Source organism: Lactuca serriola, chromosome 1 (genome assembly GCF_051521515.1).
Source record: "Lactuca serriola cultivar US96UC23 chromosome 1, Lser_US96UC23_V15, whole genome shotgun sequence".
Lineage (NCBI taxonomy): Eukaryota > Viridiplantae > Streptophyta > Magnoliopsida > Asterales > Asteraceae > Lactuca > Lactuca serriola.
In genome coordinates, this window is record NC_136408.1 from 171,489,669 (window position 1) to 171,516,533 (window position 26,865).

The following is a 26,865-nucleotide window of genomic DNA, read 5'->3' on the forward strand; positions in this document are numbered from 1 at the left end:
CTCCAAAGCTGCTGACAATAAGCAGAAGTTTTGGGATAACAAGAAGGGCAAATCAGCGCTGAACTCTGCGAAGAAGCAACAAATTGTGGCTGTTCATGCTGCGATTGCACCTGCTACTACTGTGCCAAGGAAGCCGTATACTGGGAATTTGCCCAAGTGCAACAAATGCACTTTTTATCATAATTGTGTCTGCCGGGAAATGCAGTCCGCTAACTGCAGCATAAAAGGACTCACCATATATTTCTGCAAGTCTCTGGCGAGGACAATTAACCAAGTTCTCGGCATTGTTGTGGGTCAGGCTTGCTACGGTTGTGGTGAGGTTGGTTATTTCAAAAGAGACTGCCCAAAGGCAGGAAATGCTGGCGGAGTGGGAAGAATTCTGGTGATAGGCCACGAGGAAGTCATAACTGATCCTATCATAGTTACTGGTATGTTTCTCCTCGATAATTCATATGCATGCTTACTATTCGATAATGGAGTAGAGAGAAGATTCGTGAACCAGAAATTTGCTCACTTACTTAAACAAAAACCACGTGCACTACAAGAATCATTCACTGTAGAAATGGCAAACGGGAAAACGGAAAGCACTAATTGCATATACATAGGTTATACTTTAACTCTAGATTGTCATTCTTTCCTAATCGACCTCATGCCCGTCTCAATTAAAATTTTCGATGTCACAATCGGCATGGATTGGTTGAGTCTTTTTCACGCGGACATCATGTGCTTTGAGAAAGCAGTTCATCTCAACCTCCCTAACAACGAATCTCTAGTTATTTACGGCGACAAATCAAGTACGAACCTTCGTATCATATCTTGTATTTAAGCTCATAGGTGTTTATGAAAGGAATATCATGCATTCGTTGCACACATCATCGATACGAGCCAAGAAGTGAAAGACATTCAGGACATTCCATAAGTACGTGACTTTCCCGACATCTTTCCAGAAGAACTACCGGGATTACCACCACAGCGTCAAGTCGAGTTCAGAATCGACTTAGTTCCAAGGGCTAGCCCAGTAGCCAAATCGCCTTATCGTCTGACACCAGCAGAGATGCAGGAACTTTCCAGTCAACTTAACGAACTCCTCCAAAAGGGATTCATTAGGCCAAGCTTCTCACCATGGGGAGCACCGGTCTTGTTCGTAATGAAGAAAGACGGATCGTTTCGTATGTGCATCGACTACAGAGAGCTAAACAAACTTACCGTCAAGAATCGTTATCATCTACCCCGCATTGATGACTTATTTGATCAACTTCAAGGAGAAAACTACTTCTCGAAGATAGATCTAAGATCTGGGTATCACCAATTACGAGTGCTAGAGGAGGAGGTCCCCAATACAGCCTTCTGAACTCGTTATGGACACTACGAGTTTGTAGTAATGCCGTTCGGATTAACCAACATACCATCTGTATTCATGGATCTAATGAATAGGGTGTGTCGTCCTTACTTGGATCAGTTCGCCATTATCTTCATCTGTGACATTCTTATCTACTCCCAAAGTAAGGAGGAACATAGTCAACATCTACAAAAAGTCTTAGAAACATTACGATCAGAGAAGCTCTATGCGAAGTTCTCTAAGTGCGAGTTTTGGATTCGAAGAGTCAAATTTTTGGGCCACGTGGTTAGTGAAGAGGGAATTCACGTGGACCCTTCCAAAATCAAGGCCATTGAGAACTGGTCAGCATCGAAGACACCTACATAAATTCGTCAATTTCTAGGTCTCGCTGGCTACTATCGCAGGGTCATACAGAACTTCTCTAGCATCGCGAAACCACTTACTATGTTGACCCAGAAAGGCGTGGCCTTTGACTGGGAAGAGAAACAAGAAAAGGCGTTACAAACACTGAAACAAGCTTTATGCACCGTACCGATAGTATCCCTCCCCGAAGGGATGGAAGATTTTGTTGTGTATTGTGATGCATCCAACCAAGGGCTTGGCTGTGTTCTTATGTAAAGAGGAAAGGTCATTACCTACGCCTCCTGACAGCTAAAGACAAATGAAGTCAACTATACAACACATGATCTTGAGTTAGGAGCACTGGTATTTGCTCTAAAGATCTGGAGACACTACCTGTATGGAACAAAGAGCATATCTTCACAGATCACAACAACCTTTAACAAATATTCAATCAAAAGGAGCTCAATATCAGACAATGACGGTGGGTCGAGCTACTCAATGACTACGAATGTGAAATTCGTTATCACCCCGGCAAGGCCAATGTAGTAGCTGACACCCTGAGTCGACAAGAATACTTTGGTCGGAGAGTCAAATATTTGACTGTGACTATCCATTCACACTTGTCCACAAAAATTAAGGAGGCTCAGCTAGAAGCCTTGAAACCTGAAAATGTGGCGGGTGAATGCCAGAGAGGATGGATAAAAATCTAGAAATCAAGGGTGGCGGAGCCTTATATCTCATGGACCTTATCTAGACACCGAGACACAGTGGATTCAGAGACTTGGTCATGACCGAAGCACACAACACTAGCTATTCCATCCACCCAGGTTCATATATGATGTATCTGGATCTTAAGAAACTATACTGGTGGCCTAACATGAAATCAGATATGATGTACCAAAAACCATCAGGATTACTACAACAACCGAAGATACCAGAGTGGAAATGGGAGCGGATTACTATGGACTTCATAATCAAGTTACCCAAGACAACGGGTGGACTTGATACCATTTGGGTCATCACTGATAGATTGACCAAATCCGTGCATTTCCTGGAAATCAAAGAGACTAACAAGATGGAGAAGCTAACGAGAACTTACATTAGGAAAATCGTACGACTGCATGGTGTTCCAATATCCATTATCTCTATTAGAGATAATAGATTCACTTCAAGGTTCTGGTAGTCACTATAATGTTCCCTAGGAACTAGGCTGGACATGACTACAACCTACCATCCGCAAACTGATGGGAAAAGTGAGAGAACGATACAAAGTTTCGAAGATATGCTGAGATCCTGTGTGATTGACTTCAGAAAAGCATGGGATATCCATTTACCCCTTGTCAAAATTTTCCATCAACAATAGTTATGACACAAGCATAATGGTTGCTCCATTCGAAGCCCTCTATGGCCGTAAGTGCAGATCCCCTCTGTGCTAGGCTGAGGTGGGTGACACGTAGTTAGCTAATGGACGAGTTCCTGACAGCACTCTCACAGGTCTGAAAATCATATGTAAAATGACATAGAAGTTCGTTCAAATTCGTGAACGATTGAAAGCCTCTAGAGACCGACAGAAAAGCTACGCAAACAAAGGGAAGAAACCTATGGAGTTCCAGGTGGGAGACTGCATTCTATTAAAAGTCTCACCTTGTAAGGACTTGATACGGTTCCGAAAGTGTGGAAAGATAAATCCAAGATAAGTAGGGCCTTTCCAAATTCTTGCTAGAATCGGCCCTATAGCTTAGAAACTCAATCTACCTCGTGAACTCAATAACATACATTCTACTTTCCACATCTCAAACTTGAAAAAGTGTCTGTGCGACGAGACTCTAATAATCCCACTCGACGAAATTGAGATCAACGAGAGCCTCAACTTCGTGGAAGAACCAGTAGAGATCATGGACCGAATGAGGACATGAATTCACTTGGGAGTGCCAAGATCAGATGAAACTGAAATATCCTCATCTGTTTACTTAGTTATTTCTAACTTCTTATTTTCTTAAACTCTAATTTTAGGAAGAAATTATCTCTAACGGGGGGATGATGTGATAACCCGAAAATTCTATCTTTTTACAACCATTCAATTCAATCAAAGTCAGACTTGTTTCTGCTATCTTTTAGCACTATTTAGAGTCTGTTTGAGTGTTCTAAGCCTAGTACATTCAAGAATCGGTTGTTAGTAAGTATCTACTTTAGTCCATTGTGCACTAATTAAGCTTAAACCCCATCATGAGGAGTTTACGGCCAAACCTTCATGAGTTTAGACCGCAAACACATCATTGGCCATAAACTCATGTTATATACATGAGTTTTTATCACTTTTCCTCACTTCTTTCATTTTAAGTCAAAGAACTTCCATTCTCTCTCAAGTATCATCAAGTTCTTCATCTTGATCTTCCAAAAATGTAAGAACGCTTTCCTTTGATTTGTTGATACATCTCTTTATCTAGTACAACCCTTTGATTTCATCCATCACAATCATCCATTTTGGTTAGATCTTCAAGTTTTCTTCATTTCACTAGGAACACACACTAGTGTTTTTGGACCTTAATCACCCTTTCAAGCTTCTATATTGTAAGTACTCTCTCCTTAGCTTGTTAGATGCTTGAATCACTTAGTTTACACCTTGAAAAATTCAATAAATCATGAAAAAAAGGAGTTTACGGCGAAGACAATCTCCTTTGGCCGTAAACCCTAATTAGTGGTGCATTTGTGACACCATTCCTTCCTAAGGCTTGGACTTGAATCTAGAACACTTCTTAGTGACTTGTAAGAACTTAACACACAATATGGTAGCAAATACCATGAGTTTACGGATGTAAACTCATTTGGCCATAAACCTATGGGCCGTAAACTCATGGGGGTATTACCATTGGGCCGTAAACTCCAATGTGAGGCCCTACTCCCTTTATGTGCAACCCTATGTGGTTTAACACTTCAATGCAAGTGTTTCGTAGTCCCTAAGGTTGTTCCATTCAATTATTAGTTGTTATGAACACTAATTAGATACATATATGTTTCATTATATGCTAAATAGGATTCATGTGTGCTCAAGTCTTCACTTGACACTTAACATGCTATACCGATCTTTCATTCGTATCACTCACTACTGGTGATGTCACACTCCAAAACCAAGAACGGCGGAAACGTTCTGGGGCGGAGGACGTCATGTAAAGTATCACAACAATGCAAAGTAGAAAGAAGCAACAACATCATCCATTGCATTAATAGTATAATTTTAAATACAAGTGTGTTCTTTCATAGAATAAAACAACATAATGAATAATCAAAATAAAAGACGAGTCTTACCTGCTCCATCTTCACAAAACCTGGTCATCATACCTATCTTTTGGTGATGTGAGAATACAAGTTATTTTGAAAGCGAGTGTCAGCATAATGATGGTGAATTCATAAGTATTTTAGTGTCATTGATTTGTAAAAACTTATAATGAAAGACTTGTAATTGTTTCAAGGAAAAGTTTGTATAAGTATGAAAACCCTAGAAAATCCCATATTTCCTACTACTATTAAAGGTAGTCTTCTACCAAGACCCGACTGTTTTGAAAGTATGCATCATTGTAAAAATGACAATTTTTCCCATGTATAACTATTATTATAAAATATAGTCTACCACTTCGTTTAAGTGAATGTATCACAAAATAAAGGTAATAAGGAAAATAATATATTTATATCAAAATATATCCTACCTCATCGTTTATGTGAATGTATCACAAAGTAAAGGTAAGAAGCAAAATTGTATAATCCTTATGAATCTATCCATTTGTATAGGATAAATACGGCATGGTAACACTCCGAACAGTATAACCGAGAACATCCATCGATGAACACACCTTCTGTTGCGAGCAGCCACGTGTAGGATCGTCAGTCCATGAGTATGTAGAAGTATGACTTCATATAGGATGTAGTAGTGTCTCTTCATATAGTATGTACTAGTGTCTCTTCGTATAGTATGTATTAGTGTCTCTTCATATAGTATGTACTAGTGTCTCTTCGTGTAGTATGTATTAGTGTCTTTTCTTATAGTATGTACTAGTGTCTCTTCGTATAGTATGTATTAGTGTCTCTTCGTATAGTATGTACTAGTGTCTCTTCGTATAGTATGTATTAGTGTCTCTTTGTATAGTATGTACTAGAATAGTATATGTATTGACTCATGTGTGAACTGACTCTTAGTGTGATTCCTTGTACTAAGAATAGTAAATACTATCTCCTAACTATACCTATTATAGTTACTACTAATGTATGTGTATAATTGAAAGTATGCCTTTGCTACTCAAAGGTACTGAATTGACTGAATAGAACTTTTATGCCTGTATATGTATACATAATAAATAACTGATGCCCTAAGGCCACATCCAAACAAGGAAAACGAATTAAAGCGAGCTAGCAGTCGTAAGTCCTTTAAACATTACTTATATAACTATACATATATAGGCATGTATTTGACAATATAAAAGTATAAAAGAAGTTTTGTAAAACCTTTTAAATATTAATAAATAATAATTGGTGACTTGATGTTAGTTTATAAAACGATTTAAAAACAGTTTGTCTGGTAAGAACAGTTTAGAGTGTAAGAAGTCCTTTGATTGAAAGACAACTTGAAGTACATGAAAACCTTTGTTTAAAATGTAGTTAAACATAATTTGAAAGGAAAGATATAGTATGTAAGACATTTTGATAAAGAGTATGATATGTACAAACGTTTTGAGAAATCATTTTGAAGTAGTATACTAAGTAAAACAGCTAAAAGTGTAGTAAATCCATTTGTATGCTAGTTATTAATCACATCTGATTGATATAATAACTAGTATGATTCAACTTGTATTCCATCCCATAAAAACATTTAAAAACATTTAAAAGGTTAATTAAGGGGTATGAACTCACCTTTAGTGAGTGGATCGTATGGAAGTGTCGGACAAGTGCTAGGTTTCAAGTGAAGACTTGAACACACACAATGATCCTAATAACATATAAAGACTTATATATGTATACAATTAGTGATCATAACACTAATTAGACAAGTATAAGCATCATAAAATGCAGTAAGCACGTTGGTTCAAGTGCTAGGAGTTCATTAGGGTTGCATCTAAGGAGAGTAAAATATTGCTATTAAGTTTATGCCCCAAGGACCACACTCAATGGAGTTTACGGCCTAGGGGAGTTTAATCCTGGCCGTAAACTCTCTAAAGGGTCATATATAGAGGTTTAAAGGTATGGATTCTAAAGTGGTTAAGTGTTCCAAGGTTAAACAAGAGGCTATATGAGTTAATGGTCCAAGAATTAACCTTAACATGAGTTTACGGCCTGGGGACCACTTCTCCATAAGTTTACGGCCGTAAACTCATGATATGATGCACCAACTCGAAGTTTAATGTCCCTAGTTCATTAGTGGAGGGTTCTAATCCAAGTTCTAAGCATAAGGATGGAAATTAGGGCAACTTTGCACCATAAAAGGGAGTTTACGGCCTTGGGAGATCCTTGGCCATAAACTCTCATCCAACCCTCAAATCTTGATGTGTCTGAGGCCTAAACATGTTTAATCTAGTGTATAACAAGTTAGAACAAGAGTGATTACGATATAGGAGCTTGAACTGGTCGGTTTTGGCCAAGAAGACTAGTGTGTGTTCTTGGTGTTCTTGGTGAAACTTGATGATCTATGAAAAAATGATTTTTATGGATGAAATCATGTAAGGATACTAGATTACGAGATGTATCAACAAGTCAAGGAAGAATACTTACTAGTTTTGAAGATCTAAGGTGAAGATCTGGATGATAGTTGAGAGGATTTGAAGGAAAAATCAGCCAAGGAATGAAAGAATGAGAAAAATAGCCAAGTATCATGTCACACCCCCAAACCAGAACGGCGGAAACGTTCGGGGGCGGAGGACGTCATGTCAAATATCATAACAATTGAATAGTAAAGAAAGTACACACCACCATAATATAAATATATTTGAAAAGTTTACATGATTGTATATGTTACATGTTTGCAAAAGAAATCAAATACAATATGGTGATCCAAAATATGTTACTAACGCCAGCGCGTTATTCTTCAAAAGTAGTTGCTACCTGGTCTAGCGGTTTCCTGAGAATACAAGTTATTTCAAAGAAAAAGTGTCAACATTTAAGTTGGTGAGTTCATAAGTGGTGGTTTGAGAAAATGTATTCCATTCGAAAGTGCTTGTATGTTTTCCAGAAAATCCCTTATTTTCTATTAGAGGTATGAAATGAGTTTGAAAGATTGTTGTATGTACTATATGTATTTGAACCAGGAAAAACCCTTATTTTCCTAAAAGTGAAATGCAGTCTCAAATGACCAAGACTGTAAGCTATAAGAAACTATGACATGCTCAAAAGAATGATGTTGTAAATCGTTATTGTACGAAATGAATGTATTTGAACTAGGAAAAACCCTTATTTTCCTAAAAGTGAAATGTAGTCTTCTACCAAGACCCGATTGTTCTGTACGTATGAAGTGTAGTCTTCTACCAAGACCCGAATGTTTTGTAAGTATGAAGTGTAGTCTTATTGTTAAGTAAAACTAGTTGTGGAAGTGTTTTAACCTGAGTTTTGATCATGCCGATAATACCCTAGAATATAGTTATTACCCCTCGAGCATGATTGAGTTAAGTATTACTACGTGCATGAGTCATTGTTTCCGCGGGTTGTGAGTTCCTCATAACCATACTAGACGCAGTACCTAATGTTGACGTTTGTCACCCCAAATAACGGACTGTAGCTAACAGTCAGGGTGCGGAGTTGTCAGCCCCGTATAGATCTATACACACTTGTCACGCTCTCCCTCCAGGAGACTCTGGTTATAGGTGAGGACTTTCGTTTGGTACAAACAAAGCCATATGCCATCACATGATTGCTAACAACAAGTTCACGAGTAATATGATGAAAATCGTTCGTATGAAATGATTTCGTTTTCTATTGTGTTACAAAAACGTGATGATGAGTTGAGTTTTCTTGTAAAAGCATCATGTTATATTTGAAATGGTTACTCTTGATATGATGTAGTATGCAAACGTATAAATAAAACCTATTTCTATTTATAAAACATATTGTATTCCAAGAGGGTAAAGCTGTGTTGTGAGGTGTTTTGCATGATAATAACTTCATAAGATAGTTTAAAACAACAGTATGAAAAGTATATAAAAAGATCGATGTTTCGCACGATTTTAGTTGTGTGTTTACTTGTATTCCCCCCCTTAAAAGTGTTTCAAAAGCATTTATAAAGCATTTAAAGTGTGGTTGTAGGGGTATGAACTCACTTGATTGAAGTGGTTGATTTGAAGTAGTCGAGAGGAGAATCGAGCAGAACTTCGACAGGAAGAGTTGGAAACGCGGGAGAATATCAGGATTCTCGGGAATCTCGGGAATCTCGAGAACACAAAACCTTCCTTCGGGACTTGAAGGTGAAAACCGGGGCTTTGGGAGGGTCTCGGGGGCTTAAACGCAGAGTTTCGGCGCGAGAAAGAAAGGAACTGAACAATGGAACTCGGAGCCCTTGAAATCTACTTATAGGGGCATTTTTGGGGTGTGCCACGTCGTCGCAAGCTTCTTCCACGTCGTGGGCTTGGTCGTCACTGCATGCGTCACCCCAAGTTGCATCTGGGGGCCTCCCGGAGGTGTCAGGAGATTTGCCACGTCGTGGCACTGCTTGCCACGTCGTGGTCTCTGACAGCCTCGAATATCGGGTCTCGAACTTGTAAAATCCGTAACTTTCGCATACGAGCTTCGTTTTCGACGTTCTTTATATGCACGCGTAGCTAAAAATATGATCTACAACTCTCGTTTAGACTTCATTGGCAAATTTTGACTTTATTTTTAATTATTTATTTTTAACGGGCCGGGACACGAAAAGTCCGTTAAAATTCCATAACTTCTTCATCCGATGTCCGTTTCGTCAGACTTTTCGCCGTTGCGCTACTAATGTTGAGACCTTCGATTCTCATTTAGGTTGTTTTGGTCAAAAGTATCTCGAGCGCTATTTTGAGTTTTTAGCTGTCTACTGCTGTACCCGAATCTTAGAAAAATCATAACTTCCTCATACGAAGTCAGATTTGGACGTTCTTTTTATATACGCTCGCGGTTTGATGTTATCTATAACTTTCATTTAGATACTTAAGGCTAAAATCTATTTTATTGAAACTTCGCGTTTTTCGTTTAATCAGTGTTGCCGGTTTTGTCAGGAATTTTAGAATGGTTATAACTTCTTCGTTATAACTCGGATTTTTGTGTTCTTTATATGTTTGAAAACCTTGTTACAATATTTACCAGTTAGTATAATCAATTATGGTTTTATAAAAGTTTAAATTTTGACCTGAATTTTGCTGTTGTTACATTATCCCCCCGTTAGAGAGAATTTTGTCCCGAAATTCGCATTTTGACTGGGACTCCAATTCTTGCGGGCAGGCGTGAGTGCTTCTGGTCGATTTGTTCCTCTTGTTCCTTTATTAATCTAGATTCTAATGTGCGTGTTTCAGCGGACCTTCATTACTCCGCCTATCACTTCGACCGATCGGGATCGTGTGGTTTTGGGTTTATTTACTTATGTTCTTCTAAATGCTGCATATTCACTCGATGCATTAGGGCAGCCACGTTTTGAAGTTCATGTTCGAATTCACTCCTAGTTTCTTAGCTTGGATTTGACTCGTTGTATGCGTGATATTTCTAAATGATCTGTTGGGGGATACTACGGGAAGGTTGTAAAGATATAGTACTCCTCACATGAGTACCTCGGGGTTTTTGAAACTTAAACCAACTGGGGGTTAGTGTCGGGTTTGTCGTGATAAATCGATCGAGTTTCGTTAGTCGATGGTTAAAGTGAAAGGGTCTACTGGTATGGGTAGTAGGAGTCTCCTGCTAGGTGGAAATCCAGCCATTGTGTTTATACGAGAATAGGGATATAAGGATTGTCTAGAATTAAGGCACATAAGGTTGACATCAACGTTAAACTATCGTATTCATAAAATACTCCTATAGTATTCTGAATGTTATGTTTGATTCTAAAGTTTATAAGTTTGGTAAGTTTTAAATTTGTTGTCCATTGCAGACACTTCTTGGCATATGTTAGTCGGCTCTTGAACAAATATAGTTGATCAGGCTATATTCTTCCCAGTTCCGATTACATGTCCCAAGGCATACCTGCACTGCACAACTTATTTATAATACTTCTATATTGTTTTAGTTATGATACTGACCAAGTTATTAATATGAAATGAATGCATGCCTACTTTACAAAACTAAATAAATTTAATTTTAAAAGTATGACTCTTACTCAGAGTGTTTTTGCCCAGTTGTGTTTATAGTTGTATATCAAAAATGGTTTTGATATACTTAGTTCACTATAAACAATGCTCTGATACCAATCTGTCACACCCCCAAACCAGAACGGCGGAAACGTTCGGGGGCGGAGGACGTCATGTCAAATATCATAACAATTGAATAGTAAAGAAAGTACACACCACCATAATATAAATATATTTGAAAAGTTTACATGATTGTATATGTTACATGTTTGCAAAAGAAATCAAATACAATATGGTGATCCAAAATATGTTACTAACGCCAGCGCGTTAGTCTTCAAAAGTAGTTGCTACCTGGTCTAGCGGTTTCCTGAGAATACAAGTTATTTCAAAGAAAAAGTGTCAACATTTAAGTTGGTGAGTTCATAAGTGGTGTTTTGAGAAAATGTATGCCATTCAAAAGTGCTTGTATGTTTTCCAGAAAATCCCTTATTTTCTATTAGAGGTATGAAATGAGTTTGAAAGATTGTTGTATGTACTATATATATTTGAACCAGGAAAAACCCTTATTTTCCTAAAAGTGAAATGCAGTCTCAAATGACCAAGACTGTAAGCTATAATAAACTATGACATGCTCAAAAGAATGATGTTGTAAATCGTTATTGTACAAAATGAATGTATTTGAACCAGGAAAAACCCTTATTTTCCTAAAAGTGAAATGTAGTCTTCTACCAAGACCCGAATGTTCTGTACGTATGAAGTGTAGTCTTCTACCAAGACCCGAATGTTTTGTAAGTATGAAGTGTAGTCTTATTGTTAAGTAAAACTAGTTGTGGAAGTGTTTTAACCTGAGTTTTGATCATGCCGATAATACCCTAGAATATAGTTATTACCCCTCGAGCATGATTGAGTTAAGTATTACTACGTGCATGAGTCATTGTTTCCGCGGGTTGTGAGTTCCTCATAACCATACTAGACGCAGTACCTAATGTTGACGTTTGTCACCCCAAATGACGGACTGTAGCTAACAGTCAGGGTGCGGAGTTGTCAGCCCCGTATAGATCTATACACACTTGTCACGCTCTCCCTCCAGGAGACTCTGGTTATAGGTGAGGACTTTCGTTTGGTACAAACAAAGCCATATGCCATCACATGATTGCTAACAACAAGTTCACGAGTAATATGATGAAAATCGTTCGTATGAAATGATTTCGTTTTCTATTGTGTTACAAAAACGTGATGATGAGTTGAGTTTTCTTGTAAAAGCATCATGTTATATTTGAAATGGTTACTCTTGATATGATGTAGTATGCAAACGTATAAATAAAACCTATTTCTATTTATAAAACATATTGTATTCCAAGAGGGTAAAGCTGTGTTGTGAGGTGTTTTGCATGATAATAACTTCATAAGATAGTTTAAAACAACAGTATGAAAAGTATATAAAAAGATCGATGTTTCGCACGATTTTAGTTGTGTGTTTACTTGTATTCCCCCCCTTAAAAGTGTTTCAAAAGAATTTATAAAGCATTTAAAGTGTGGTTGTAGGGGTATGAACTCACTTGATTGAAGTGGTTGATTTGAAGTAGTCGAGAGGAGAATCGAGCAGAACTTCGACAGGAAGAGTTGGAAACGCGGGAAAATATAGGGATTCTTGGGAATCTCGGGAATCTCGATAACACAAAACCTTCCTTCGGGACTTGAAGGTGAAAACCAGGGCTTTGGGAGGGTCTCGGGGGCTTAAACGCAGAGTTTCGGCGCGAGAAAGAAAGGAACTGAACAATGGAACTCGGAGCCCTTGAAATCTACTTATAGGGGCATTTTTGGGGTGTGCCACGTCGTCGCAAGCTTCTTCCACGTCGTGGGCTTGGTCGTCACTGCATGCGTCATCCCAAGTTGCATCTGGGGGCCTCTCGGAGGTGTCAGGTGATTTTCCACGTCGTGGCACTGCTTGCCACGTCGTGGTCTCTGACAGCCTTGAATATCGGGTCTCGAACTTGTAAAATCCGTAACTTTCGCATACGAGCTCCGTTTTCGAAGTTCTTTATATGCACGCGTAGCTAAAAATATGATCTACAACTCTCGTTTAGACTTCATTGGCAAATTTTGAATTTATTTTTAATTATTTATTTTTAACGGGCCGGGACACGAAAAGTCTGTTAAAATTCCATAACTTCTTCATCCGATGTCCGTTTTCGTCAAACTTTTCGCCGTTGCGCTACTAATGTTGAGACCTTCGATTCTCATTTAGGTTGTTTTGGTCAAAAGTATCTCGAGCTCTATTTCGAGTTTTTAGCTGTCTACTGCTGTACCCGAATCTTAGAAAAATCATAACTTCCTCATACGAAGTCAGATTTGGACGTTCTTTTTATGTACGCTCGCGGTTTGATGTTATCTATAACTTTCATTTAGATACTTAAGGCTAAAATCTATTTTATTGAAACTTCGCGTTATTCGTTTAATCAGTGTTGCCGGTTTTGTCAGGAATTTTAGAATGGTTATAACTTCTTCGTTATAACTCGGATTTTTGTGTTCTTTATATGTTTGAAAACCTTGTTACAATATTTACCAGTTAGTATAATCAATTATGGTTTTATAAAAGTTTAAATTTTGACCTGAATTTTGCTGTTGTTACATTATCCCCCCGTTAGAGAGAATTTTGTCCCGAAATTCGCATTTTGACTGGGACTCCAATTCTTGCGGGCAGGCGTGAGTGCTTCTGGTCGATTTGTTCCTCTTGTTCCTTTATTAATCTAGATCCTAATGTGCGTGTTTCAGCGGACCTTCATTACTCTGCCTATCACTTCGACCGATCGGGATCGTGTGGTTTTGGGTTTATTTACTTATGTTCTTCTAAATGCTGCATATTCACTCGATGCATTAGGGCAGCCACGTTTTGAAGTTCATGTTCGAATTCACTCCTAGTTTCTTAGCTTGGATTTGACTCGTTGTATGCGTGATATTTCTAAATGATCTGTTGGGGGATACTACGGGAAGGTTGTAAAGATATAGTACTCCTCACATGAGTACCTCGGGGTTTTTGAAACTTAAACCAACTGGGGGTTAGTGTCGGGTTTGTCGTGATAAATCGATCGAGTTTCGTTAGTCGATGGTTAAAGTGAAAGGGTCTACTGGTATGGGTAGTAGGAGTCTCCTGCTAGGTGGAAATCCAGCCATTGTGTTTATACGAGAATAGGGATATAAGGATTGTCTAGAATTAAGGCACATAAGGTTGACATCAATGTTAAACTATCGTATTCATAAAATACTCCTATAGTATTCTGAATGTTATGTTTGATTCTAAAGTTTATAAGTTTGGTAAGTTTTAAATTTGTTGTCCATTGCAGACACTTCTTGGCATATGTTAGTCGGCTCTTGAACAAATATAGTTGATCAGGCTATATTCTTCCCAGTTCCGATTACATGTCCCAAGGCATACCTGCACTGCACAACTTATTTATAATACTTCTATATTGTTTTAGTTATGATACTGACCAAGTTATTAATATGAAATGAATGCATGCCTACTTTACAAAACTAAATAAATTTAATTTTAAAAGTATGACTCTTACTCAGAGTGTTTTTGCCCAGTTGTGTTTATAGTTGTATATCAAAAATGGTTTTGATATACTTAGTTCACTATAAACAATGCTCTGATACCAATCTGTCACACCCCCAAACCAGAACGGCGGAAACGTTCGGGGGCGGAGGACGTCATGTCAAATATCATAACAATTGAATAGTAAAGAAAGTACACACCACCATAATATAAATATATTTGAAAAGTTTACATGATTGTATATGTTACATGTTTGCAAAAGAAATCAAATACAATATGGTGATCCAAAATATGTTACTAACGCCAGCGCGTTAGTCTTCAAAAGTAGTTGCTACCTGGTCTAGCGGTTTCCTGAGAATACAAGTTATTTCAAAGAAAAAGTGTCAACATTTAAGTTGGTGAGTTCATAAGTGGTGTTTTGAGAAAATGTATGCCATTCAAAAGTGCTTGTATGTTTTCCAGAAAATCCCTTATTTTCTATTAGAGGTATGAAATGAGTTTGAAAGATTGTTGTATGTACTATATGTATTTGAACCAGGAAAAACCCTTATTTTCCTAAAAGTGAAATGCAGTCTCAAATGACCAAGACTGTAAGCTATAATAAACTATGACATGCTCAAAAGAATGATGTTGTAAATCGTTATTGTACAAAATGAATGTATTTGAACCAGGAAAAACCCTTATTTTCCTAAAAGTGAAATGTAGTCTTCTACCAAGACCCGAATGTTCTGTACGTATGAAGTGTAGTCTTCTACCAAGACCCGAATGTTTTGTAAGTATGAAGTGTAGTCTTATTGTTAAGTAAAACTAGTTGTGGAAGTGTTTTAACCTGAGTTTTGATCATGCCGATAATACCCTAGAATATAGTTATTACCCCTCGAGCATGATTGAGTTAAGTATTACTACGTGCATGAGTCATTGTTTCCGCGGGTTGTGAGTTCCTCATAACCATACTAGACGCAGTACCTAATGTTGACGTTTGTCACCCCAAATGACGGACTGTAGCTAACAGTCAGGGTGCGGAGTTGTCAGCCCCGTATAGATCTATACATACTTGTCACGCTCTCCCTCCAGGAGACTCTGGTTATAGGTGAGGACTTTCGTTTGGTACAAACAAAGCCATATGCCATCACATGATTGCTAACAACAAGTTCACGAGTAATATGATGAAAATCGTTCGTATGAAATGATTTCGTTTTCTATTGTGTTACAAAAACGTGATGATGAGTTGAGTTTTCTTGTAAAAGCATCATGTTATATTTGAAATGGTTACTCTTGATATGATGTAGTATGCAAACGTATAAATAAAACCTATTTCTATTTATAAAACATATTGTATTCCAAGAGGGTAAAGCTGTGTTGTGAGGTGTTTTGCATGATAATAACTTCATAAGATAGTTTAAAACAACAGTATGAAAAGTATATAAAAAGATCGATGTTTCGCACGATTTTAGTTGTGTGTTTACTTGTATTCCCCCCCTTAAAAGTGTTTCAAAAGCATTTATAAAGCATTTAAAGTGTGGTTGTAGGGGTATGAACTCACTTGATTGAAGTGGTTGATTTGAAGTAGTCGAGAGGAGAATCGAGCAGAACTTCGACAGGAAGAGTTGGAAACGCGGGAAAATATAGGGATTCTTGGGAATCTCGGGAATCTCGATAACACAAAACCTTCCTTCGGGACTTGAAGGTGAAAACCAGGGCTTTGGGAGGGTCTCGGGGGCTTAAACGCAGAGTTTCGGCGCGAGAAAGAAAGGAACTGAACAATGGAACTCGGAGCCCTTGAAATCTACTTATAGGGGCATTTTTGGGGTGTGCCACGTCGTCGCAAGCTTCTTCCACGTCGTGGGCTTGGTCGTCACTGCATGCGTCATCCCAAGTTGCATCTGGGGGCCTCTCGGAGGTGTCAGGAGATTTTCCACGTCGTGGCACTGCTTGCCACGTCGTGGTCTCTGACAGCCTTGAATATCGGGTCTCGAACTTGTAAAATCCGTAACTTTCGCATACGAGCTCCGTTTTCGAAGTTCTTTATATGCACGCGTAGCTAAAAATATGATCTACAACTCTCGTTTAGACTTCATTGGCAAATTTTGAATTTATTTTGAATTATTTATTTTTAACGGGCCGGGACACGAAAAGTCTGTTAAAATTCCATAACTTCTTCATCCGATGTCCGTTTTCGTCAAACTTTTCGCCGTTGCGCTACTAATGTTGAGACCTTCGATTCTCATTTAGGTTGTTTTGGTCAAAAGTATCTCGAGCTCTATTTCGAGTTTTTAGCTGTCTACTGCTGTACCCGAATCTTAGAAAAATCATAACTTCCTCATACGAAGTCAGATTTGGACGTTCTTTTTATGTACGCTCGCGGTTTGATGTTATCTATAACTTTCATTTAGATACTTAAGGATAAAAACTATTTTATTGAAACTTCGCGTTTTTTGTTTAATCGGTGTTGCCGGTTTTGTCGAGAATTTTAGAATGGTTATAACTTCTTCGTTATAACTCGGATTTTTGTGTTCTTTATATCTATGAAAACCTTGTTACAATATTTACCACTTAGTATAATCAATTACGGTTTTATAAAAGTTTAAATTTTGACCTAAATTTTGCTGTTGTTACATTATCCCCCCGTTAGAGAGAATTTTGTCCCGAAATTCGCATTTTGACTGGGACTCCAATTCTTGCGGGCAGGCGTGAGTGCTTCTGGTCGATTTGTTCCTCTTGTTCCTTTATTAATCTAGATCCTAATGTGCGTGTTTCAGCGGACCTTCATTACTCCGCCTATCACTTCGACCGATTGGGATCGTGTGGTTTCGGGTTTATTTACTTATGTTCTTCTAAATGATGCATATTCACTCGATGCATTAGGGCAGCCACGTTTTGAAGTTCATGTTCGAATTCACTCCTAGTTTCTGAGCTTGGATTTGACTCGTTGTATGCGTGATATTTCTAAATGATCTGTTGGGGGATACTACGGGAAGGTTGTAAAGATATAGTACTCCTCACATGAGTACCTCGGGGTTTTTGAAACTTAAACCAATTGGGGGGTTAGTGTCGGGTTTGTCGTGATAAATCGATCGAGTTTCGTTAGTCGATGGTTAAAGTGAAAGGGTCTACTGGTATGGGTAGTAGGAGTCTCCTACTAGGTGGAAATCCAACCATTGTGTTTATACGAGAATAGGGATATAAGGATTGTCTAGAACTAAGGCACATAAGGTTGACATCAACGTTAAACTATCGTATTCATAAAATACTCCTATAGTATTCTGAATGTTATGTTTGATTCTAAAGTTTATAAGTTTGGTAAGTTTTAAATTTGTTGTCCATTGCAGACACTTCTTGGCATACGTTAGTCGGCTCTTGGACAAATATAGTTGATCAGGCTATATTCTTCCCAGTTCCGATTACATGTCCCAAGGCATACCTGCACTGCACAACTTATTTATAATACTTCTATATTGTTTTAGTTATGATACTGACCAAGTTATTAATATGAAATGAATGCATGCCTACTTTACAAAACTAAATAAATTTAATTTTAAAAGTATGACTCTTACTCAGAGTGTTTTTGCCCAGTTGTGTTTATAGTTGTATATCAAAAATGCTTTTGATATACTTAGTTCACTATAAACAATGCTTTGATACCAATCTGTCACACCCCCAAACCAGAACGGCGGAAACGTTCGGGGGCGGAGGACGTCATGTCAAATATCATAACAATTGAATAGTAAAGAAAGTACACACCACCATAATATAAATATATTTGAAAAGTTTACATGATTGTATATGTTACATGTTTGCAAAAGAAATCAAATACAATATGGTGATCCAAAATATGTTACTAACGCCAGCGCGTTAGTCTTCAAAAGTAGTTGCTACCTGGTCTAGCGGTTTCCTGAGAATACAAGTTATTTCAAAGAAAAAGTATCAACATTTAAGTTGGTGAGTTCATAAGTGGTGTTTTGAGAAAATGTATGCCATTCGAAAGTGCTTGTATGTTTTCCAGAAAATCCCTTATTTTCTATTAGAGGTATGAAATGAGTTTGAAAGATTGTTGTATGTACTATATGTATTTGAACCAGGAAAAACCCTTATTTTCCTAAAAGTGAAATGCAGTCTCAAATGACGAAGACTGTAAGCTATAAGAAACTATGACATGCTCAAAAGAATGATGTTGTAAATCGTTATTGTACAAAATGAATGTATTTGAACCAGGAAAAACCCTTATTTTCCTAAAAGTGAAATGTAGTCTTCTACCAAGACCCGAATGTTCTGTACATATGAAGTGTAGTCTTCTACCAAGACCCGAATGTTTTGTAAGTATGAAGTGTAGTCTTATTGTTAAGTAAAACTAGTTGTGGAAGTGTTTTAACCTGAGTTTTGATCATGCCGATAATACCCTAGAATATAGTTATTACCCCTCGAGCATGATTGAGTTAAGTATTACTACGTGCATGAGTCATTGTTTCCGCGGGTTGTGAGTTCCTCATAACCATACTAGACGCAGTACCTAATGTTCACGTTTGTCACCCCAAATGACGGACTGTAGCTAACAGTCAGGGTGCGGAGTTGTCAGCCCCGTATAGATCTATACACACTTGTCACGCTCTCCCTCCAGGAGACTCTGGTTATAGGTGAGGACTTTTGTTTGGTACAAACAAAGCCATATGCCATCACATGATTGCTAACAACAAGTTCACGAGTAATATGATGAAAATCGTTCGTATGAAATGATTTCGTTTTCTATTGTGTTACAAAAACGTGATGATGAGTTGAGTTTTCTTGTAAAAGCATCATGTTATATTTGAAATGGTTACTCTTGATATGATGTAGTATGCAAACGTATAAATAAAACCTATTTCTATTTATAAAACATATTGTATTCCAAGAGGGTAAAGCTGTGTTGTGAGGTGTTTTGCATGATAATAACTTCATAAGATAGTTTAAAACAACAATATGAAAAGTATATAAAAAGATCGATGTTTCACACGATTTTAGTTGTGTGTTTACTTGTATTCCCCCCCTTAAAAGTGTTTCAAAATCATTTATAAAGCATTTAAAGTGTGGTTGTAGGGGTATGAACTCACTTGATTGAAGTGGTTGATTTGAAGTAGTCGAGAGGAGAATCGAGCAGAACTTCGACAGGAAGAGTTGGAAACGCGGGAGAATATCAGGATTCTCGGGAATCTCGGGAATCTCGAGAACACAAAACCTTCCTTCGGGAGTTGAAGGTGAAAACCGGGGCTTTGGGAGGGTCTCGGGGGCTTAAACGCAGAGTTTCGGCGCGAGAAAGAAAGGAACTGAACAATGGAACTCGGAGCCCTTGAAATCTACTTATAGGGGCATTTTTGGGGTGTGCCACGTCGTCGCAAGCTTCTTCCACGTCGTGGGCTTGGTCGTCACTGCATGCGTCACCCCAAGTTGCATCTGGGGGCCTCCCGGAGGTGTCAGGAGATTTGCCACGTCGTGGCACTGCTTGCCACGTCGTGGTCTCTGACAGCCTCGAATATTGGGTCTCGAACTTGTAAAATCCGTAACTTTCGCATACGAGCTCCGTTTTCGACGTTCTTTAGATGCACGCGTAGCTAAAAATATGATCTACAACTCTCGTTTAGACTTCATTGGAAAATTTTGAATTTATTTTTAATTATTTATTTTTAACGGGCCGGGACACGAAAAGTCCGTTAAAATTCCATAACTTCTTCATCCGATGTCCGTTTTCGTCAGACTTTTCGTCGTTGCGCTACTAATGTTGACACCTTCGATTCTCATTTAGGTTGTTTTGGTCAAAAGTATCTCGAGCTCTATTTTGAGTTTTTAGCTGTCTACTGCTGTACCCGAATCTTAGAAAAATCATAACTTCCTCATACGAAGTCAGATTTGGACGTTCTTTTTATGTACGCTCGCGGTTTGATGTTATCTATAACTTTCATTTAGATACTTAAGGCTAAAATCTATTTTATTGAAACTTCGCGTTTTTCGTTTAATCGGTGTTGCCGGTTTTGTCAGGAATTTTAGAATGGTTATAACTTCTTCGTTATAACTCGGATTTTTGTGTTCTTTATATGTATGAAAACCTTGTTACAATATTTACCACTTAGTATAATCAATTACGGTTTCATAAAAGTTTAAATTTTGACCTGAATTTTGCTGTTGTTACATATCATCTATATATACTTGAGATTATGGCCACCTGAATATACGACCATAAACTCATGGTCTTGTGGCCATGAACTCATTTTGAGTGGGTTATGGTCTGATTTGCTACATTGTGGTTCTAGAAGGTACTTTCTAACACTTATTCCTTATGTGTATTATGCTCAAAACACTCAAACAGACTCTAAATTGTGCCAAATGATAGCAAGAAGGAGTTTGACTTTCAATGAAGTGTTTGACTATACAGGATAGAAACTTTCGGGTTGTGACATCATCCCCTCGTTAGAGGGAATTTCGCCCCGAAATTAGAGTTTATGTAAGGAAGTAGGTATGAATAATCGAGCAAAGAGATGGGGATACTTCCTATTCGATTATCCTTGTGCACCCAAGTGAATTCAATTCCTTGCTTCGCATTCCAACGAACTTTCACTAATGGGATGCAGATTTACTTCATCCGCTTGACCTCTCGGTCCATGGTCACTACGGTTCTTCCACGAAGGTGAGGCTCTCGTTGAGCTCGATCTCTTCGAGTGGGATTACAATAGTCTCATTGGTCAGACACTTTTTCAAGTTCGAGACATGGAACGTAGAATGTATGTTACTGAGTTCGCGAGTAGGTTGAATTTGTAAGTTATAGGGCCGATTCTAAGATGAATCTCAAGCACCCTAATTATCTTGGATTTAGTTTTCCACGCTTTTCGAAGCATATCAAGCCTTTCCAGGGTAAGACTTCAAACGAAATTTGGTCTTTCACTTGGAATTCCAAAGGTTTCTTTCCCTTGCCTCTTTTCCGAGTCAATGACCACTCCCTTCTAGGTCAAAGTCATAAGAGGTTCTATAATTCGAGAGGAGTTTTGAATGAACCTAACAAAGTAGTCAGTGAGAACTAGAATTGGCGGATTCCCGTAAGCATCTTTGGTGCTGACCAGCTCTCAATGATTTTGATTTTTGGAAGGGTCTACATGAATTCCCACTTTACAAACAGTGTGTCTTAGGCATTTGACTCTTCGAATCCTGAACTCGTATTTAGAGAACTTCATGTAGAGTTTCTTTGATTGTAATGTTTCCATGGTTTGTTGTAGATGCTTTCTATGCTCATTCTTACTACGAGAGTAGATAATTAGGTCATTTACAAGGACAATGACAAACTGATTCGAGTAGGGACAACATACCCAAATCATTTAGTCCTTGAATATTGCAGCTCATTTGTCTTATCCGATGGGTATCACTACGGACTTGTAGCGTCCGCATCAAGTTCGGAAGGTCGTCCTTGGGACATCCTTCTCTAACACTCGTAACTGGTGATATTTGGATCTTAGGCCCATCTCCGAAAGGTAAATCGTTCCTTGTGGTTGGTCAACTAGTTCATCTATGCGAGGCAGATGTTAACGATTTCTAATGGAAATCTTGTTGAGGTCTCCATTAGTCGATACACCTACGAAACAATCCATATTTCTTCTTAAAGAACAAGACTGGAGCTCTCCAGGGGGAGGAGCTTGGTCTTTCAATTCCATTGCTGAGTAGTTCTTTCAGTTGTCCCGATGGTTCTTGCATCACGGTAGGAGTTAGACTATAGGGCGATTCGGTCACAGGAGTAGCCTTTGATTGGATTCTAAGTTTATTCGCATGACGGCACGATCACTCGTAGTCTTGCGCAGTCACCGTCCTGAAGTTCATATTAGAAGTCATACATGGTTCGTCAATCACAGTCTCGTGTATACGAGTCGTAGAAAATTAAGATTGAAAAGGTAGTCGAATTAATGATTCTTCTTTAAGCTCACATCCAAACAAGGAAAAGAAGTTAAAGTGGAATCATCAATTCTAAACCTGTAGAACCTTGATTATATACCACCCTTGTGTATACATTCTTTAGCGATAGATCAACCGTAAGGGTCTTTGGATTGAACTTGACGTACTATACGAGTGGTACTCCGGGGAGGTTTGCTGTGGTTTCTTCAGAAAGGATACGAAACATGAGGTACTCTATGCCTGAGTACCTCAGAGTTCTAGAATAACGGCTTCGCTAGATAGACGTTTACGGAGAAAGAGATTTACGCACGAAACTTGTATTGTGAGGATTGAATTGACTCAAGTTGTATGATAATATCAGAATCACTTGGAAATAGAGGCATCAGACTTGATCATAAAGGAGTTACAGACAAAACACAACAGTGCAGCTTTTAACAGAGTTAAAGTACTTTAGATTAACTACAAGACTACTACTGCGAACAAGGTATACTACAAAAGGAAAGTATACGTAGCACGAGGTTCCTTTTGACTGACGGGATCTCACAAAAGATAACATTCGAGTTGCACTAGTTTTAAATTGTTTATGAGTCTGTTACAACGAACGCCTTAATTACTTCAACGTGGGTCCGAAGTAGTTTCTCCTACGCTAGTGATTCTTAGTATCTTCCGGTTTGCGCTGGATTTCCGTGTTATTGGACAATCCTTTTTGAGGTGTCCTATCTCACCGCATTGATGACATATCTGGCTAGTACTAGCATCGGTGGTGGAAGTGATGTGTTGAGTCAGAGTTATGTGGACACGAGTGTTTTCTTTGTTCTTCCCCTTTGGACAATTCCTTTTATAGTGTCCGGTTTCACCACAACCATAGTATGTCGGGTTGACCCCGATGTCAGGGAGTTGAGTGATGGGTTGTGCTAGTGCTCCACAGCTACGGGCATGGTCCCCTATTTTGTGGCAATTGCAGCATTGCATTTCATGGCATGACCCATTATGATGAAAGCTACACTTGTCACACTTCAGAAGTTTTCCCTCATATGGCCTGATCGGTGCTAAAATGGCAGGGATTGTCACTTATTGTTGTTGTATGGCAAGTCTTTGGGATCGCTTGCGCTCCTTTTGGGCTTGGCACTTTCGTTTCTTCTTCTCGGTTTTACGGCTTTGCAAGTCTATGATTGTTATCATTTGTTGGTTTCCCGGATCGTCACAACGATTGGATTTGTCAACCCCTTTGTCAGTCTTGTGTGCTTTGCCAGAGTGGAGGTTTGCAAGGACAGTTATCATGGCAGCTATTACCATGGCTTGGAATGTAACGGCGTCGATATGAAGGATACATGTTTTGTTGTTCGGCTGACTGTTTTTGGATGACGACATGATTCTGTTATATGAAAGAAATGGAGTTCGTGAGTGATTATGATTGAACCTAGATGTATTCTGATCATTCATGTAAAGGGTAGAGGTTTGTTCTCGATGGTTTGACCTACATCCCTGTGATGCAGTCCTAGTAAAGAGTAGAAGTAAGCTAATAGAATTGTCTCAAGACTTTTTCCGTCGAAACCAGGGTATCATTGGTTGGTGGATAACATGATCCAACCTTTGAAAGAGAATTGGAAATGATCCCGGGGCTAAATTACTATAGTCCAATAACATGACTAGAGTGAGTTTCAAATAGACTCCAACGATCGTATGATGAAAGTATTTGAAAAAAGATTGACACAGAAATTAGCCAACTGTCAATATCATTGATATTCATGAGGTAAAAAGTTTGGGAAAGCTGACCTTATAGTAGGTCTTACATCATATATGGAGTAGAAAAGTTTTTGACAGTAGAAAGGCCTAACTAAAAGTACTTACAATACAAGATAGTTACAAAAAAAGTGCTACATAGGGCAAAGACAGGAAAAACGACTCCTTATAACAAGGAAGGAAAATAAAGCATCTCCTACTGGTGACGGGCATTCCTCTGGTGAACTCTCAATTCAGCCAGTTGTCATTCCATATCAAGCAGGTATCTTTCGTACACCATCTGGCGTACTCGGAGTTTTATGACTTTGGCTCGAGTTTTAGCTAGTGCTTGCAGCAGGGTCTCATGGTATCTCTCAGATCTCTCACGAGTGTTTTCAAGGCGATTGGTGCGGATGGTATGCATTATTGCATTGGCATCAACCTCTGTGATACGATGGAGATCCGTCCTGCCAGGAATTTCGTTTCGGGCAACTCTACAGACCAGGATTGGCAGAACTCTATCTGTTGAGCCCCCTTTCGCTTAATTCGTAGAAGCTTCAGTCTCCATTAAACGACATAGGTTGATCTTGCTATTTGCTCCATGTTTCCAAGCATTATACCCAAGGAGGCGTCAGGCCATGAAAAGTCGGACGAGGGTTAGGATTTGGAATGGGATCTACCGGGGGTAGGTTCTCAACGTCGGGATTGGATGATCATCCTCTGGTTCTTCTCCAAACCATCCAGCATTGCCTTCGTTCGGAAGGTACGGGTCGCCATGGGGATGGAGTCCAGCCATGTTATCTACGCGAGAATTGAGGTAAGGAAATAATTATTCGATGAACTAACTGGATAATTATAAGATAATCTTCATTAGTTACTTCACTATTTGTAAAGTGCATACCAATTATATGTAATCAAAACAGGATAGGCCTTTGAATAGGTCACCTTAACTCCAAATTAACAAGGAACAAGGGTAAAGCAAAAATTCACAGATTCTAAGTCTAGGACATCCTAGTCTTTATTGTAGTAGTGTTGGTATGTTTTTAGACTTAGAAACTATTGACCTAGTAATGAAGATCTTTTTAGTTCTCAACTAAGTATTTATAGTAACATAGGATATTCCTAATGTCTTTATTGTAGTAGTGTTGGTAAGTTTTTAGACTTGTTGCCATATCACAACCATTCTTGGGCATATGCTAATCACTCCTCAGACCAGCATAGTTGATCAGGCTATGATACTCCCAGGACTAACAATATATCCCCGAGCTTACTTGTGATATTCAACAATCGTAATACTTTTCTTTTTGTCATTGTGACACTAGTTTTAGTATGAATGCAGGTATGTATACTTATTTAAATATTTTATTATTTAAAAGTATAAACTCTTGGTCAGAGTATTTTAATCCCATTTTATTTATAGTCTGTATATCTTTTATGGGTTGATATAATCAATTCACTATAAACAATGCTCTGATACCAATCTGTCACACTCCAAAACCAAGAACGGCGGAAACATTCTGGGGCGGAGGACGTTATGTAAAGTATCACAACAATGCAAAGTAGTAAACAAGCAACAAAATCATCCATTGCATTAATAGTATAATTTTAAATAAAAGTGTGTTCTTTCATAGAATAAAACAACATAATGAATAATCAAAATAAAAGACGTGTCTTGATTGCTCCGTCTTCACAAAACCTGATCATCGTACATATCTTTTTGTGACATGAGAATACACGTTATTTTGAAAGCGAGTGTCAGCATAAAGCTAGTGAATTCATAAGTATTTTAGTGTCATTGATTTGTAAAAGCATGTAATGAAAGACTTGTAATTGATTCAAGGAAAAGTTTGTATAAGTATGAAAACCCTAGAAAATCCCATATATCCTAATATTATAAAACGTAGTCTTCTACCAAGACCCGACTGTTTTGAAAGAATGCATCATTGTAAAAATGACGGTTTTTCCCATGTATAACAATTATTATAAAAATATAGTCTACCTCTTCGTTTAAGTGAATGTATCACAAAATAAAGGTAATAAGGAAAATAATATATTTATATCAAAATATATCCTTCCTCATCGTTTATGTAAATGTGTCACAAAGTAAAGGTAATAAGGAAAATTGTATAATCCTTATGAATGTATCCATTTGTATAGGATAGATACGGCATGGTAAGTCGTCGAACAGTACTACTGAGAACATCCATAGATGAACACAACTTTTGTTGCGAGCAGCCAAGTGTAGGATGGTCAGTCCATGAGTATGTAGAAGTATGACTTCATATAGTATGTAGTAGTGTCTCTTCATATAGTATGTACTAGTGTCTCTTCGTGTAGTATGTATTTGTGTCTTTTCGTATAGTATGTACTAGTGTCTCTTCATATAGTCTGTATTAGTGTCTCTTTGTGTAGTATGTACTAGTGTCTCTTTGTATAGTATTTATTAGTGTCTCTTCATATAGTATGTACTAGTGTTTCTTCGTATAGTATGTATTAGTGTCTCTTTATATAGTATGTACTAGAATAGTATATGTATTGACACATGTATGAACTAACTTTTAGTGTGATTCCTTCTACTAGGAATAGTAAATAGTATCTCCTAACAATATCTATTATAGTTACTAGTAATGTACGTGTATAATTGAAAGTACGCCTTTGCTACTCAAAGGTACTGAATTGACTGAATAGAACTTTTATGTCTGTATATGTATACATAATATATAACTAAT